Source organism: Tasmannia lanceolata, unplaced genomic scaffold (genome assembly GCF_043159265.1).
Source record: "Tasmannia lanceolata isolate RefF3 unplaced genomic scaffold, GAP_Taslan_0.1 ptg000013l, whole genome shotgun sequence".
Classification (NCBI taxonomy): domain Eukaryota; kingdom Viridiplantae; phylum Streptophyta; class Magnoliopsida; order Canellales; family Winteraceae; genus Tasmannia; species Tasmannia lanceolata.
The window spans coordinates 7,403,508-7,417,391 of NW_027518690.1; the positions used below are offsets into that span (position 1 = coordinate 7,403,508).

The window sequence follows — 13,884 nt, forward strand, 5'->3', positions numbered from 1 at the left end:
AAAGATAGAAAACCTCTTATTTGGGTTTCTTGGAAACAACTAAAAAGATGAAGTGGCTTTCTTCTTTCGAGCGTGGCAAAATCAAGAGAGAGAGAGAGAGAGGAGAAATAGGGTTTTTCTCTTTGGTTTCTTCTTGGGTTCCTCTTTGGTTTCTTCAAGGGGCTTTCTCTTGGGTTTTTCTCGGGTTATCTCTTGGGTACGATCTTGGTTTTGAGAAGCAAGGAAAGGGTTGTGGGTTTTGGTTTAAATCTATTGTAATCCTTGTATATTGTTTTTTCTAATAGTGGAAGATCGTGTTTCTCGCCCGTGGAGTAGGCTTCGCCGAACCACGTAAATCTTGGTGTTTGTTGAATTGCTAGGCAATTTACGAAAAGCCATCTCTCGGCTCACTTTTTAGCAGGTTTTGTCTTCTTCATTTAATTCACCTGAGGTGGCTCTTCTGTCATGCGATTAGAGCTTAAGCAAAGGTTATTGATTTAGGATTTAATGAAGAGAATGATTACTTAAAAAGTTACTTCTAATATCAATGGTCTAAGGCTGTTTTGGGTCCCACAAGGGGTAATGATGACCATTGATCCTGGGGAAGATAAATAAGGTGACGAACAAGATCTTGGTCATATCCTAAATGGACATCCCTTGCGTAAGATAATGGACTACATAATCCTTTCTTGGTTGAACCCTAACTGGTATTTGTTGGACCAAGGGCCTAGGCCATCCGATCAAGTTGTTCTCAATGGCATTTTGGCACTACCTATGCCTGTAGTAAGATCAACGGATTAGATCATATACAAGAGACTGAGGTGGGCCCATGGGTATCTTTTACGAAGGTTGGTAACAATTGCGGTAACAGGATTTTTTTTTACTGCAGGACATGTACCGACGGTCCCTAAAATGTGCTGATATGATTTTAATCTCTGAATTTTATGAAATGCCAGTATATATTCGCCGGTAAAAAAAATTAGATTTATAGCGATGGTCCCTAAAAACAGGGGGTACTTAGTGTTTTTACAGGCAGACAATAAGAGCCACCGGTATATGTCCCCGGAAAATACTCCAAGAAAAAAGAATAGAAATTTAGTAATTTTATTCACTGGCAGTCTATTTACGAGTAATTTCAATTACCGGCGGTCTCTTTTAGAGAGAGAGAGAGAGAGAGAGAGAGAGAGAGAGAGAGAATAGTTATACCAATGTAGTACCCGTCAGCAACTGGTAAATGGGGGGATCAATTTATCCTGGAAGGGGTGAATTTATCACAGCCCTAAAAATATTTTAAAAATATTGTAAGCGTATATCAAAATTTGTTCCTAAAATTATAATGTTTGTATATTAAAATATGAGGAAGTCTAACGTCAAGCAGTTAAAAGCCGCTCGAAGCAACGCGGGTTTTCTACTGGCAGTAAAACGCCTTGCTGTCATCCCCTGCTTTTCAGTACGATTAATACATTGGCAAAGAATCGGCCCTTTCCTTTTAAAATATATAGAAATACTTCTTTTCACTATGGAGATGTGGACACGTCACCTAGGATCTCTATCCCATGGTGGCAGGTGGTCCATGGGTAAGTAGCATACACACTTGCTACCAACGGCTCTATTGTCATCAAGCTTTTTCATACTTGTTTAGAACATTTTCTTTAAATACCACAAATATTGAATTGCCAAAATATTATTTTATTAATAAGAGCAAGTAAGGCCACTAAATCTTACATCTCACCCACCAATAGTTTATATAGTTTCTTTATATTTATATTGAAAATGACATTTCCACCACTTTCTCAACATTTTAGCCCCTCTTTCTTACTAAGCTTAAAAGCCTTTGGGGCTGAGCACATCATTTTTAATTGTTACGAGGCAAGATGCTGGCTACTGGTGCATATTTCCGATTATCGGCAATTTTTGCGGCCCTTTTGGCCATTTCATTGCCTTTTTCGCCAGTGATCTAAATAGTAATCTTGTCAATAATAGGGAGATTGCCACAGTTGTGGCCCGGACTACAATCCATTTCTCCATCTCTTGTTGGTTTCTTGACCTTCTCTATTGCATCTTCTCCCCACCTTCTTTTATATTACCTATTCTACGAAAATGGCATCACTCATATTAGTGGGCCCGATGCCACTTGCATGAAGAATACCACTGGGTGAGATCCTCCCCAAGTGCGAGTCACGCCTTCCCTAGAAAGTCTTGGCAGGCCTCAGCCTAAAATCTTTTGCTAGGCAATTTTGAGGAAAGCCTTGCAGGAGAGAACAGCCACATCTGATGAATTCAAATGAATAAGACAAAATCTATTTAAAAGTAAGCATGGCTCTTCTCTCTCTCTTTAAATGGCCAATTATAGAAGCATTTAAGCTAATAAAGAGGGTTGCGTATATCAAAACATGGGATTTGCTTTCTTGATCTTTCGCTAGATCATCTCCTTACAACTTTCTTTTATATTACGTAAGCTTACCTAACATGTTGTCCATACATCAAACTTTTGCTAGGCAATTTTGGGGAAAGCCACCTCAGATGAATTCAAATGAACAAGACAAAATCTACCTAAAAAATGACTGTGTGGCTGTTCTCTCCTTCTTTTAAATGACCAATTGAAGAATATTTTAATTTAAAAAGGGATATTTTAAAAATCTATATTAGCAATCCTCTTTTTTTAAATGACCAATTGTAGAATATTTTAATTTTAAAAAGGAGGGGGTTGTAATGTCAAAACATTCGAGACTTTAGTGTTGGAAATTTGCCTTATTTCCCACCCACCGTAGTTGGCTTGGGTGGGAAGGCAAGAGCCAAAGATAGAAACCCTCTTATTTGGGTTTCTTGGAAACAACTAAAAAGAGGAAATGGCTTTCTTCTTTGGAGTATGGCAAAATCAAGAGAGAGAGAGAGAGATAGAGAGGAGAAATAGGGTTTTTCTCTTTGGTTTCTTCTTGGGTTCCTTCTTGGGTTCCTCTTTGGTTTCTTCAAGGGGCTTTCTCTTGGGTTTTTCTCGGGTTATCTCTTGGGTATGATCTTGGTTTTGAGAAGCAAGGAAAGGGTTGTGGGTTTTGGTTTAATTCCATTGTAATCCTTGTATATAGTTTTTTCTAATAGTGGAAGATCGTGTTTCTCGCCCGTGGAGTAGGCTTCGCCAAACCACGTAAATCTTCGTGTTTGTTGAATTGCTAGGCAATTTACGAAAAAGCCATGCCTCGGCTCACTTTTTAGCAGGTTTTGTCTTCTTCATTTAATTCACCTGAGGTGGCTCTTCTGTCATGCGATCAGAGCTTACGCAAAGGTTGTTGATTTAGGATTTAATGAAGAGAATGATTACTTAAAAAGTTACTTCTAATATCAATGGTCTAAGACTGTTTTGGGTCCCACAAGGGGTAATGATGACCATTGATCCTGGGGAAGATAAATAAGGTGACGAACAAGATCTTGGTCATATCCTAAACGGACATCCCTTGCGTAAGATAATGGACTACATAATCCTTTCTTGGTTGAACCCTAACTGGTATTTGTTGGACCAAGGGCCTAGGCCATCCGGTCAAGTTGTTCTCAATGGCATTTTGGCACTACCTATGCCTGTAGTAAGATCAACGGATTAGATCATATACAAGAGACTGAGGTGGGCCCATGGGTATCGTTTACGATGGTTGGTAACAATTGCGGTAACAGGATTTTTTTTTACTGCAGGACATGTACCGATGGTCCCTAAAATGTGCTGATATGATTTTAATCTTTAAATTTTATGGACTGCCGGTATATATTCGCCGGTAAAAAAAAGTAGGTTTAGCGATGGTCCCTAAAAACAGGGGGTAGTTAGTGTTTTTACAGGCAGACAATAAGAGTCACCGGTATATGTCCCCGGAAAATACTATAAGAAAAAAACATAGAAATTTAGTAATTATATTCATTGGCGGTCAATTTATTAGTAATTTCAATTACCGGCGGTCTATTTTAGAGAGAGAGAGAGAGAGAGAGAGAGAGAGAGAGATATAGACTAGTTGCACCAATGTAGTACCCGTCAACAATTGGTAAATGGGGTGGATCAATTTATCCTGGAAGGGGTGAATTTATCACAACCCTAAAAATATTTTAAAAATATTATAAGCGTATATCAAAATTTGTTCCTAAAATTATAACGTTTTGTATATTAAAATATGAGGAAGTCTAACGTCAAGCGGTTAAAAGCCGCTTGAAGCAACACGGGTTTTCTACTGGCAGTAAAACGCCTTGCTGTCATCCCCTACTTTTCAGTACGATTAATACATTGGCAAAGAATCGGCCCTTTCCTTTTAAAATATATAGAAATTGCTATAGAAATACTTCTCTTCACTATGAAGATGTGGACACGTCACCTAGGATCTCTATCTCATGGTGGCAGGTGGTCCATGGGTAAGTAGCATACACACTTGCTACCAACGGCTCTATTGTCATCAAGCTTTTTCATACTTGTTTAGAACATGTTCTTTAAATACCACAAATATTGAATTGCCAAAATATTATTTTACTAATAAGAGCAAGTAAGGTCACTAAATCTTACATCCCACCCACCAATAGTTTATATAGTTTATTTATATTTATATTGAAAATGACATTTCCACCACTTTCTCAACATTTTAGCCCCTCTTTCTTACTAAGCTTAAAAGCCTTCGGGGGTGAGCACATCATTTTTAATTGTTACGAGGCAAGATGCGGGCTACTAGCGGGGTCTTCATCACCACAACAAAGTTTAGAACCTCTGTCATATCTGGCAGTTCACCGTCAACAGCAATTGACCAGCTAAAAGCATTCACCAAATTAGCAACGACAAAGGGAACTTGAAGCTTAGCCAACTCCATTCCTGCACAAACTCTCATCCCTCCTCCAAAGGGAATAAACCCCTTCTCCAACCCTCCCTTACTCTCTCCTCCATTACCCCAAAACCTCTCGGGCCAAAAGCGGTAGGGCTCCTCCCACAACTTAGGGTCATGGTGTACTGCGTAAATGTTCACCATCACTTCCGTGCCGACCCCCAATGTCTCTCCCATCAACTTCGTCTCCTTCGCCGTCTTGTGAGGCACCGCTAATGGCGCTATCGGTTTCATCCTCATTGTCTCCTTCACCACAGCTTGTAAATAGTGCAACTTACTCATCTCTTCAATCCTCACCACCTTCTCATGGTTGCCGCTTTCGTTGTTTATATTTGTAATCTCCTTGTAGAGCTTTTCTTGGATTTGGGGGTTGTGAATTAGGAGTGAGAGTGCCCAGAGAGTAGTGGAAGCAGTGCTATCGACCCCAAGAAAGAACAATTCGAACAGGCTGAAGATAATGACTTGTTCTGGGAAGCTTTGGGAGAAGAGGAAGTGCAAGTAAGAATTCGGAGGTGGCGAGGAGAGATGTGGGAGTATCAATTTTTCAATGTTTAGCTTCACTTCGATAGCATGTTTGAATGTTCGGTTGAGAAAAGGGATGTGCCGAAGAAACGGGAACGCGTCCACGACATGACCATGGCTGCTTAATCCGATAGCATCTTCCACTGCTTTATCCATCCCAACCACGAACGATTCATCTCTAAAATTAGTCCCAAAACAAAGGCGACCCAATAGTCGGATCGTTGTTCGCCTTATATGACGGAATGGTTCGACAATGCCTGAATTCCGGTCGGCTTCGTCATTCATGTTTTGGATCATGAGACGTATGTCACCTTCTTGCAACTGGGTTTGGGATGAGATGTTGAGAGGGCCGAGAGGGCCATTCTGGAGGCCTCGACGGAGGGAGTGCCAGTGAGAGCCGGCGTCGGAGGAAACAATTGTGTTCCAATTTGCAGTGAAAAGTTTTCCAGTGAATGGCACACTACGAGCGGCATAGTCGCCCGATTTGTTCACTAGCACTTCCCAGGCAAGCTCATTATCGCTTACTATGATCATCGGCCGCCAGCTTCCTAACCAGATTGTCATCACATTGCCGTGGATTCGGGCTAGTTTGGCCAAGGTGACATGGATCAAATCGCCACCTTTGGATAGCTGGTGCATATTTCCGATTATCGGCAATTTCTTCGGCCCTTTTGGCCATTTCATTGCCTTTTTCGCCAGTGATCTGAATAGTAATCTTGTCAACAATAGGGAGATTGCCACAGTTGTGGCCAGGACTGCAATCCATTTCTCCATGTCTTGTTGGTTTCTTGACCTTCTCTATTGCATTTTCTCCCCAGCTTCTTTTATATTACCTATTCTACGAAAATGGCATCACCCATATTGGTGGGCCCGATGCCACTTGCATGAAGAATGCCACTGGGTGAGATGGTCTCCAAGTGCGAGTCACGCCTTCCCTAGAAAGTCTTGGCCGGCCTCAGCCTAAAATCTTTTGCTAGGCAATTTTGAGGAAAGCCTTGCAGGAGAGAACAGCCACATCTGATGAATTCAAATGAATAAGACAAAATCTACTTAAAAGTAAGCATGGCTCTTCTCTCTCTCTTTAAATGGCCAATTATAGAAGCATTTACGCTAATAAAGAGGGTTGGGTATATCAAAACATGCGATTTGCTAGCGTTCATCACAGAAAAATGAGCCACAGTGGCTCATTTTTCAGCAGAATTTGTTTTCTTTCACGAGGTGGCTGCGGTCAAATGCAACAGTCCATCCACGAAATGCCTTCTGCGATGGACGCTAGCAAATTCTCTCTTGCAAAAGTGAGCCGCGGAGCTTAAAGAAAGGTTGTTTTAGGTAACACTTTAGTGTCATGTGTGTAGTATATATTTTTCTATACTCAATGGTTGTAGGTCAAAGCATGTATAGTTATAAACTTATAATACACTAAGTGAAGGTTTTGAGTCACAGAGGCCTTCATTATACATGATGCTTTGTTGATTGCCCATCACCGACTTTTTACAATTTTTTTTATGTAAACTAATAAGTATTTCATTGTTGGCATTTTGAAAAAGAAAACAATTAAAAGTTGTTTCTTAATTCTAATTATTTATAATTTTCCCGTCAAGTTTCAAAGAGTGTGTTTTTATTTTCTTACCTTTAAAACAAAACGACCCACATTAGAACTCTTTTAGAACTGTTAAAAACAAAACCTTGTGAGGAGGAGAAATTACCAAACGTCTAGCATTCCCTCACACTTGACGCGAATGAGTTTTTTAATTTGAGAAAAAGAAAAGAAGACTATGCCGAAGCCAAAGAAGAAAAAAAATTGTAAGTTATCCAAAGAATTAGAGCAAAATCACCTTAAAGAGAGCGTGCCACATCTCACCACATCCAAGTGTTATCCTAAACTCATCAACTTTCATTATTTACAGTTAAGTACTCTTATAGAGGAAATGCATATTATGGAAACCTCTATATGGCAGGGTTGAAATTATCATGCGTAAATAATTTTTTATGGCCAATCGAATGGACGGTTTGGATCATCCAATGGTGCATGCCGTACAATACTTTTAAAAAAATACGGAACTATAAGGGCTTAAACCATATAAAATCTCGTGATTTAGAAGCAGATAATGCTTTAAAAAGAGTTTATTTCTTTTCTTTTTCAAATCAATGTTTTTTCTCGTGTCAAACGATGTTCTTAGGGTCTGATCATCACAAAGACTCCGTAGAACTAAGGTTTGAATGTTTTCGATGTCCGAGGAAGAAGATACAATACTTTTCGCGCAAAAACCTAGATCTCCACCGATCATCGTCCGAAGGGTTTCTAACTACCCGATTGGATTTGTTGGAGCCCTTCCGTCATCACTCGGATGATCGGTGTGCGAGTTGTGGTCTCAACGTTAATATGTTGTACCACAAAAATCATCTCCATTGGATGATCCTAACTCTTTTGTTCTATAAAGATTTCTAAATGGCGTAGTTTTTCTATAGATTGAAGGGTTAGAATCATCCAATGGAGCTGATTTTTGTGGCACGGTCTAGTAATATTAAGGCCCAGCAACTGAATGGTTTCGATTTTCAAGAAAGGTGGGCTTCAATATATTTTTCAAAATATATGCTCACCTACTAGCATACCAAATAGACACTGGGGTACCTCACCTACATGCATACGGAATATTATGCATATTTTTTTGGAAAATTCACTAGGTTGCCTTGTTCGAAAATCCAGACTATTCATTTGTTGAGCTTCAATCTAAACAGTTTGTGCTAGACGATCTTAACCCTCCGATCTAATACGATGAGAACATATATGAATCTCCATGGATCAAATAGTTAGGATCATGGAAGGGAGATGTTTTTTTGGGCAACGCCTATATAAATTTACATTGGGTCGCAACAGATGCCTAGTTTGGATATTCAAACAAAGTAAGCCCAAGTTTGTTCTAAAAAAATACATGTATATAGAATTATAGTATCCACCTCCTTCAAAAATCTAAACCATTCACTGTTGGGCCCTACTTGTGTTGAGAGAGAGAGAGAGAGAGAGAGTTGGTTGTGAGAATAGAGTTTTTATATGATGTAAGCCCATACAGTCTAGTATTTGTATTTTTCAAAATGGACTGTACGGCCCACGCCATTGGCTGATCCAAACCATCCATATATGCCCAACCACATGATATTAGTGTGACCCAGACCGTTGTTTTCCTAGCCCCATATATCAAGGGCCTATAATCATTCTAATCAAGGTCTTCTCAAGATAAACGATGGAAAAGTGTCGCCAAAAAACATCTAGGAAGGATTGTTAAGGTGACTTCTTTTTAACAGTTTCCTCCGGATAACATAACTTCTCTTCTTTTATGCTCCTTCGTTTTGGATTTTGAGATCCCATGGTGAGTCCAAAACTGATCATTGTACTCAAATTAACATAAGCCGTATTTGTTTTAGCTTTTGACAACCGATTGTGGGTTCAAAACCGGTTATTGGATCAAAATTACGTTTAGGTTTAGGCCATGTATAATTTTGGGTCTAATAATCAGTTTGGGACTCATAATCTTAAATGAACAGGGCTTTAATTTTGAGTGCGATAATCAGTCGGTTGTCAAACTCTAAAACGAACAGGCCGTAGCAATAATCAGTTTTGGACTTACAATCTGTTCTCAAAATCCAAGACAAATGGGGCAATGCATTTCTAAAGTTGGTTGTTTCAAGCTGTTATAATCAGCAAAGAAAATCGGCAGAAAAGAAAAAGAGTGCAAGTATCAAATGAAAGGTGGATATAATTTCCATCTTCCTTCCTCAATACCTCACAACGAAAATAGGCTGTGTGCCAAAATATTATGGAAGCCCTTATAGATTGAAGGGTTGGGATCATCCTATGTAAATAATTTTCGGGGCTCATTCTATTTTCATTGTGGCCCATCTAATACATGGTTTGGATCAGCCTATGGCATGGGCCGTAAAGTCCATTTTGAAAATGGAGGGGTTAGGATGATCCTATGGAGCTGATTTTTGGTACACACCCTATCTATGATAAGGCCTTGCAAATGAATGGTTTGGATCACTCCCCAAAATGTGGGACCCATGTGATTGGGCAAGCTAGCTCACCAATAGTTTCCTCATATTTAAATATATTAAATTCTTAACGAGTCGAGCCGAGCCGAGCCTGGCCTAGCTCGGGCTCGGCTCGTTAAGCTTAACGAGCCTGGCCAACCGGCTCGGCTCGGCTCGTTAAGGATTTGACCCTAGCTCGAGCGTGCTTCCGAGCCAGAGCCAAAATTGACTCCCTTATTCACTAAGCATGCACAAATATTTCTAAGTAATCAAACTAAATCCAAACACAAAAGTACACATAAAATATAATTGGATATTAAAAGGAGCCTGAAAGCATATCTTCATATTAGATTCATATCCAATAACAACAATAAGATGCACACAATTAATAGTATGCCTGAAAACCTTAAGATCGAGGAATCAAAAGGGTTAAAAGATCTAGGGGCATATAAAACATCCACAATATGTGTTTGGGTGCATAAAGGTAAACTAAACATGCATATCACAAAAAGACATTTTGTGCAATTAATGCATCTAAGTAAGACCAAACAAGTATCAGTTGTGAGAAACAAAGAACTACAATTCTAAAGGGTCCAAAACCTACTCACAAAGGGAAGCCCTACAAGCATATTTACACATGAGCCATAAGATCCGATACTCAGATGGCTTCGAAACCTACGCCAATGGATCCGAAACGACGGAAACCTTAGGAAACAATTGTATCTTGTAAAAAAAATTTCAAAAACAGCATAAAAAATCTTGTAGTAGGGGAACCCAAATATGCCAAAAAGTTCAGATTTCATAGAAAATGAAAGGCTATGGCTAGAGGTGTTCGTTCGGTTATAACCGAACCGAATAGACTGAAATTTGATAACAGAAATAATTTCGGTTATCAAATTTCGATAACCGAAACCGAACCGAAATTTCAAAAAACCGAACCGATTAAAAATTTGGTTATTCGGTTTGGATCGGAGGGCTAGGATCATCCTATCGAAATGATTGTTTGAGCACAACCTAATTAAGTTGTGATCAATCAAATCAACGATTTTGATCATCCAACCGGAGTGCCCATATAGCACTTTTTTTTGAAAAAATAATATTTTTTTATCATAACTTCGGTTATTTAGTTAGCCAAATTTTTTTGAGATAACCGAAACCGAAACCGAATAACTAAATTTCCAAAAAAAAAAAGAGCTAAAACCGAACCGAACCGAACCGACCGAAGCAATTCGGTTCGGTTATTTGGTTGTAACCAAATAATGAACACCCCTAAAAAAAAAAAAATTAACCGAAGATAGAGGTGGCCTAGAGGGCCCCTGAACCAATTTCAGTTCGCAAAGAGTTGGACGGAAGAATGCTGAACTGCCGCATAAAAAAAATTCGAAAACTGTTCAGGATAAATTCACCCCCTCTGGATATCATTCGTCCTCAGGATAAATCACACCCCTACTGAACGTCATTTCACTTTAAGATAAATCACCCCACCCGTTCTCACTGGTGACGCACTTACGTTTAAAAAAAATATGTAACAAAAAATACCAGTTCTTGATAGTTCTTTAAAAAACTACCAACACATGTTGTTTTTCTTGAAAACTACGAATATAAGTTTTGTCTTTAAGTAAATTGTTTAAAGCTTCAAAACTACAAACATACATCAGTTTCTTTAAAAACTTCCAGAATAATGGTGTGGTTGTCTTCATTGGTCAGAGAGGAATACAAAACTATCGGCCGATCGCCGGAAAATATCGCCGTTAGCCGGCGGAAATGAATTTCCGGCAGCCTCCAAATGACCACAAATAACCCAAAACTTGATTTTCTTTGAAATTCAAGGCCTACAACCTATGGCTCTGATACCAAATTGTATTTTAAACATTAACTTAATAATCCCATTGGATCTTGGGCAATGAAAAACAAAGAAAAATCCGAATTAAACGAGATGGGTGCTTTTCCGAGCAAAGCGAAGTGCCCAGAAACGCCCCTTGTTCTTCTCTTCATTATCCCTACCATTAGGCTTATGGGAAACCTCCTTTTATGTATTTTCTCATCAAAGAGAAAAACACTTTTCATGGTAAGAGGAAGAGGGACCAATAGTCTATATTTATAGGCTAAGAGAGCTCCCATAGAACTTTCTAAGCTTAGCCAAATTCGTTTGGCATCTAATGCGGGTGCTTAAGAGAGAAGAAGAAGAAAATTACAACTCAAGAACACAACAAGAAAAGAAAAAGAAAATGGGAGCAAAGCTCAACCCAATTGATATTTCAACAATTACATAAGTTAATCAACATCCAAAATCCCCTCTAAAGATGATTTCTAACTCTTTAAATAAAAGAAAACCAAAGCAAATTCGTTCAAGATCATCCACTAGCTAGCTTAGGGACTAACATAACATTAATTGCATTGGAACTCACTAACTTTGACTGTTTGGGAACCCATCAGACACATTCCACAAAAACTGTCATAACTTTCTGTCCTCTTGTCCAATTTTCAAGCACAAATACTTGTTGGAAAGATCTCAAAGAGACCTACAACTTTGTAATTTACCACTTTCCATAATTCTTTCATTTAGAATCTCAAAAATCAGGTTCAAAACGGGCTAGCAACATTAATGAGGGACTACACCTTAGAACTCCACCAAAACCACCTAGGCATGACATGGCTGCCATGTTGGCACTGCATCAGCATCTTAGGCACAATCATAGCAAGCCACTTAATGCAATTTTGGAGCCTAAGATTCATTCCAAACCTAGATGATTAGTTTCCAACTTAAAGGCTTGCCTAAATGCAAGGCCACACCTAAGGTTAGCAAGTCTCTAAGATAGAAACTTCTAACCTCCAAAAGGCTCAAAAGATCAGAATCTTCACAGCCACAAGGAGAGACATCAAACTCCCTCTTCTCAATCTCCAGCAAGCGCGAGCCGAGATCATGTTATACGCCTTCACCCTTCACCCGGGTTATCTCCGACACCGACAATGCCGGAAGTTCTACTAGTCTTTTGCCATTTTCTGGCGGAGCTGATACTTGCCAATATTGCAGTATCGACGGTTGCTTGGGTTGCCAATTATTCACAGAAAATGAGAAGAAGTATCGGAGTGTTCGACAGAGGCTGTGGGGTAAACGGGCTGCCGAGATTAGGGACCCCCGTAGAGCGGTTCGAGTCTGGTTAGGCACATTTGACACTGCAGAAGATGCCGCTAGGGCTTATGACAATGCGGCTATCGAATTATGCAGGCCCCGTACGAAGCTCAATTTCCTTTCCCATAAAACCCACCACAAGAACAGTATAGTCAACAACAACAGCAGCAACAACAACAACAACAACAACAACAGCCATTGCCTTCTGAACATCCTAATCTTGAAGTATTACAGGCACCGGTAATACTTGAAAGCCAGCTAGAGAATGAGTTTCCTGGGATAGAGGAATTTGAGGATTGGAGGGGAATGGAAGTGGAGGAATCTCCTATATTCACTTCAACTTCTACTACTACTACAACTACTACTGGTGTAACTACAATTACTAGTTCTAGTTGTAATACTGGAATGATCTTTCCACCTCCATGACAGAGCTTCAATTTTTAAATTTCTTAACTGTCCGTCATCCTCCATGAGATGCTATTTATTTATTTATTTTATCCTGCATGAGAACTGTTTCACTTATGGGAACATATTTTAATTCATTATATATTCTAAGAAAAATTCTTAAAAAATTATGATTTTTATCTGAAAATCTCAAAAAGGGTAGAGTTGGCTAATTTCTCAAAAAGGGGTGAAACGCATCCCAAGGAGTGTTTAAGGACAAAAATGCCCTTATGTTGCCTTTCCCTCTAAAAAAGTAAGCAACAAATCCCAATGCATTTCACCTACCATTTTGACTTTTATTCCAAACAAAATTCCACTCCCCTCTCCTAAAATGTAGATTTTATTGGATCTTTTATTTTTCTTTGACTATCAAGCCTAAGCTTCTCAAGTAAGTCCATTGTGATACATTTGCATACATTTAACATGTTCCTTACACTGCTATGGTGTATTGTCAGCATCTTGTTTACTTGTTAGGTGTATTGTCATAATTTCTCTATCTCTCTATTGCCCTCTATGTTTCTATTTGGCGTAAACCAGGATGAAACTCATGTCTATACAATTACAACCACTATTTAAATGTGTAGAAGCAATATTTTGTTCTTGGAACCACTGTTGATATCTGGGAACCAGTATTTAAATACTCAGAAGCAGCAATTATACCTAGGAACCACTATTTACCACTATGTAGTGGTTCCAAGGTATAAATAATGGTTCCAAGGTATAAATAGTGGTTCCAGAGTAGAAATATTACTTTAGATAATCTAATATTACTTCAGTAGATGTCAAAGTTGCAATGAATTATGAACAGTGGGTTAAATAGTTGTCTAAACAGTAAGATCTTATCGTGGTTCATAGTTTAGATGGCCTAATACTTGTTCCGTTTCGAGAGTTTAAATTATGAGATTGAAATAGTTATGCAGTCAAAACCACTAT

General features: G+C 39.0%; 1 pseudogene; it reads right to left on the reverse strand.

Annotated features, from left to right (window-relative positions):
- Positions 1-4,456: 4,456 nt before the first annotated feature.
- On the reverse strand, positions 4,457-6,472 carry LOC143890755 ((S)-canadine synthase pseudogene; annotated as a pseudogene).
- Between the last annotated feature and the right edge of the window lie 7,412 nt (positions 6,473-13,884).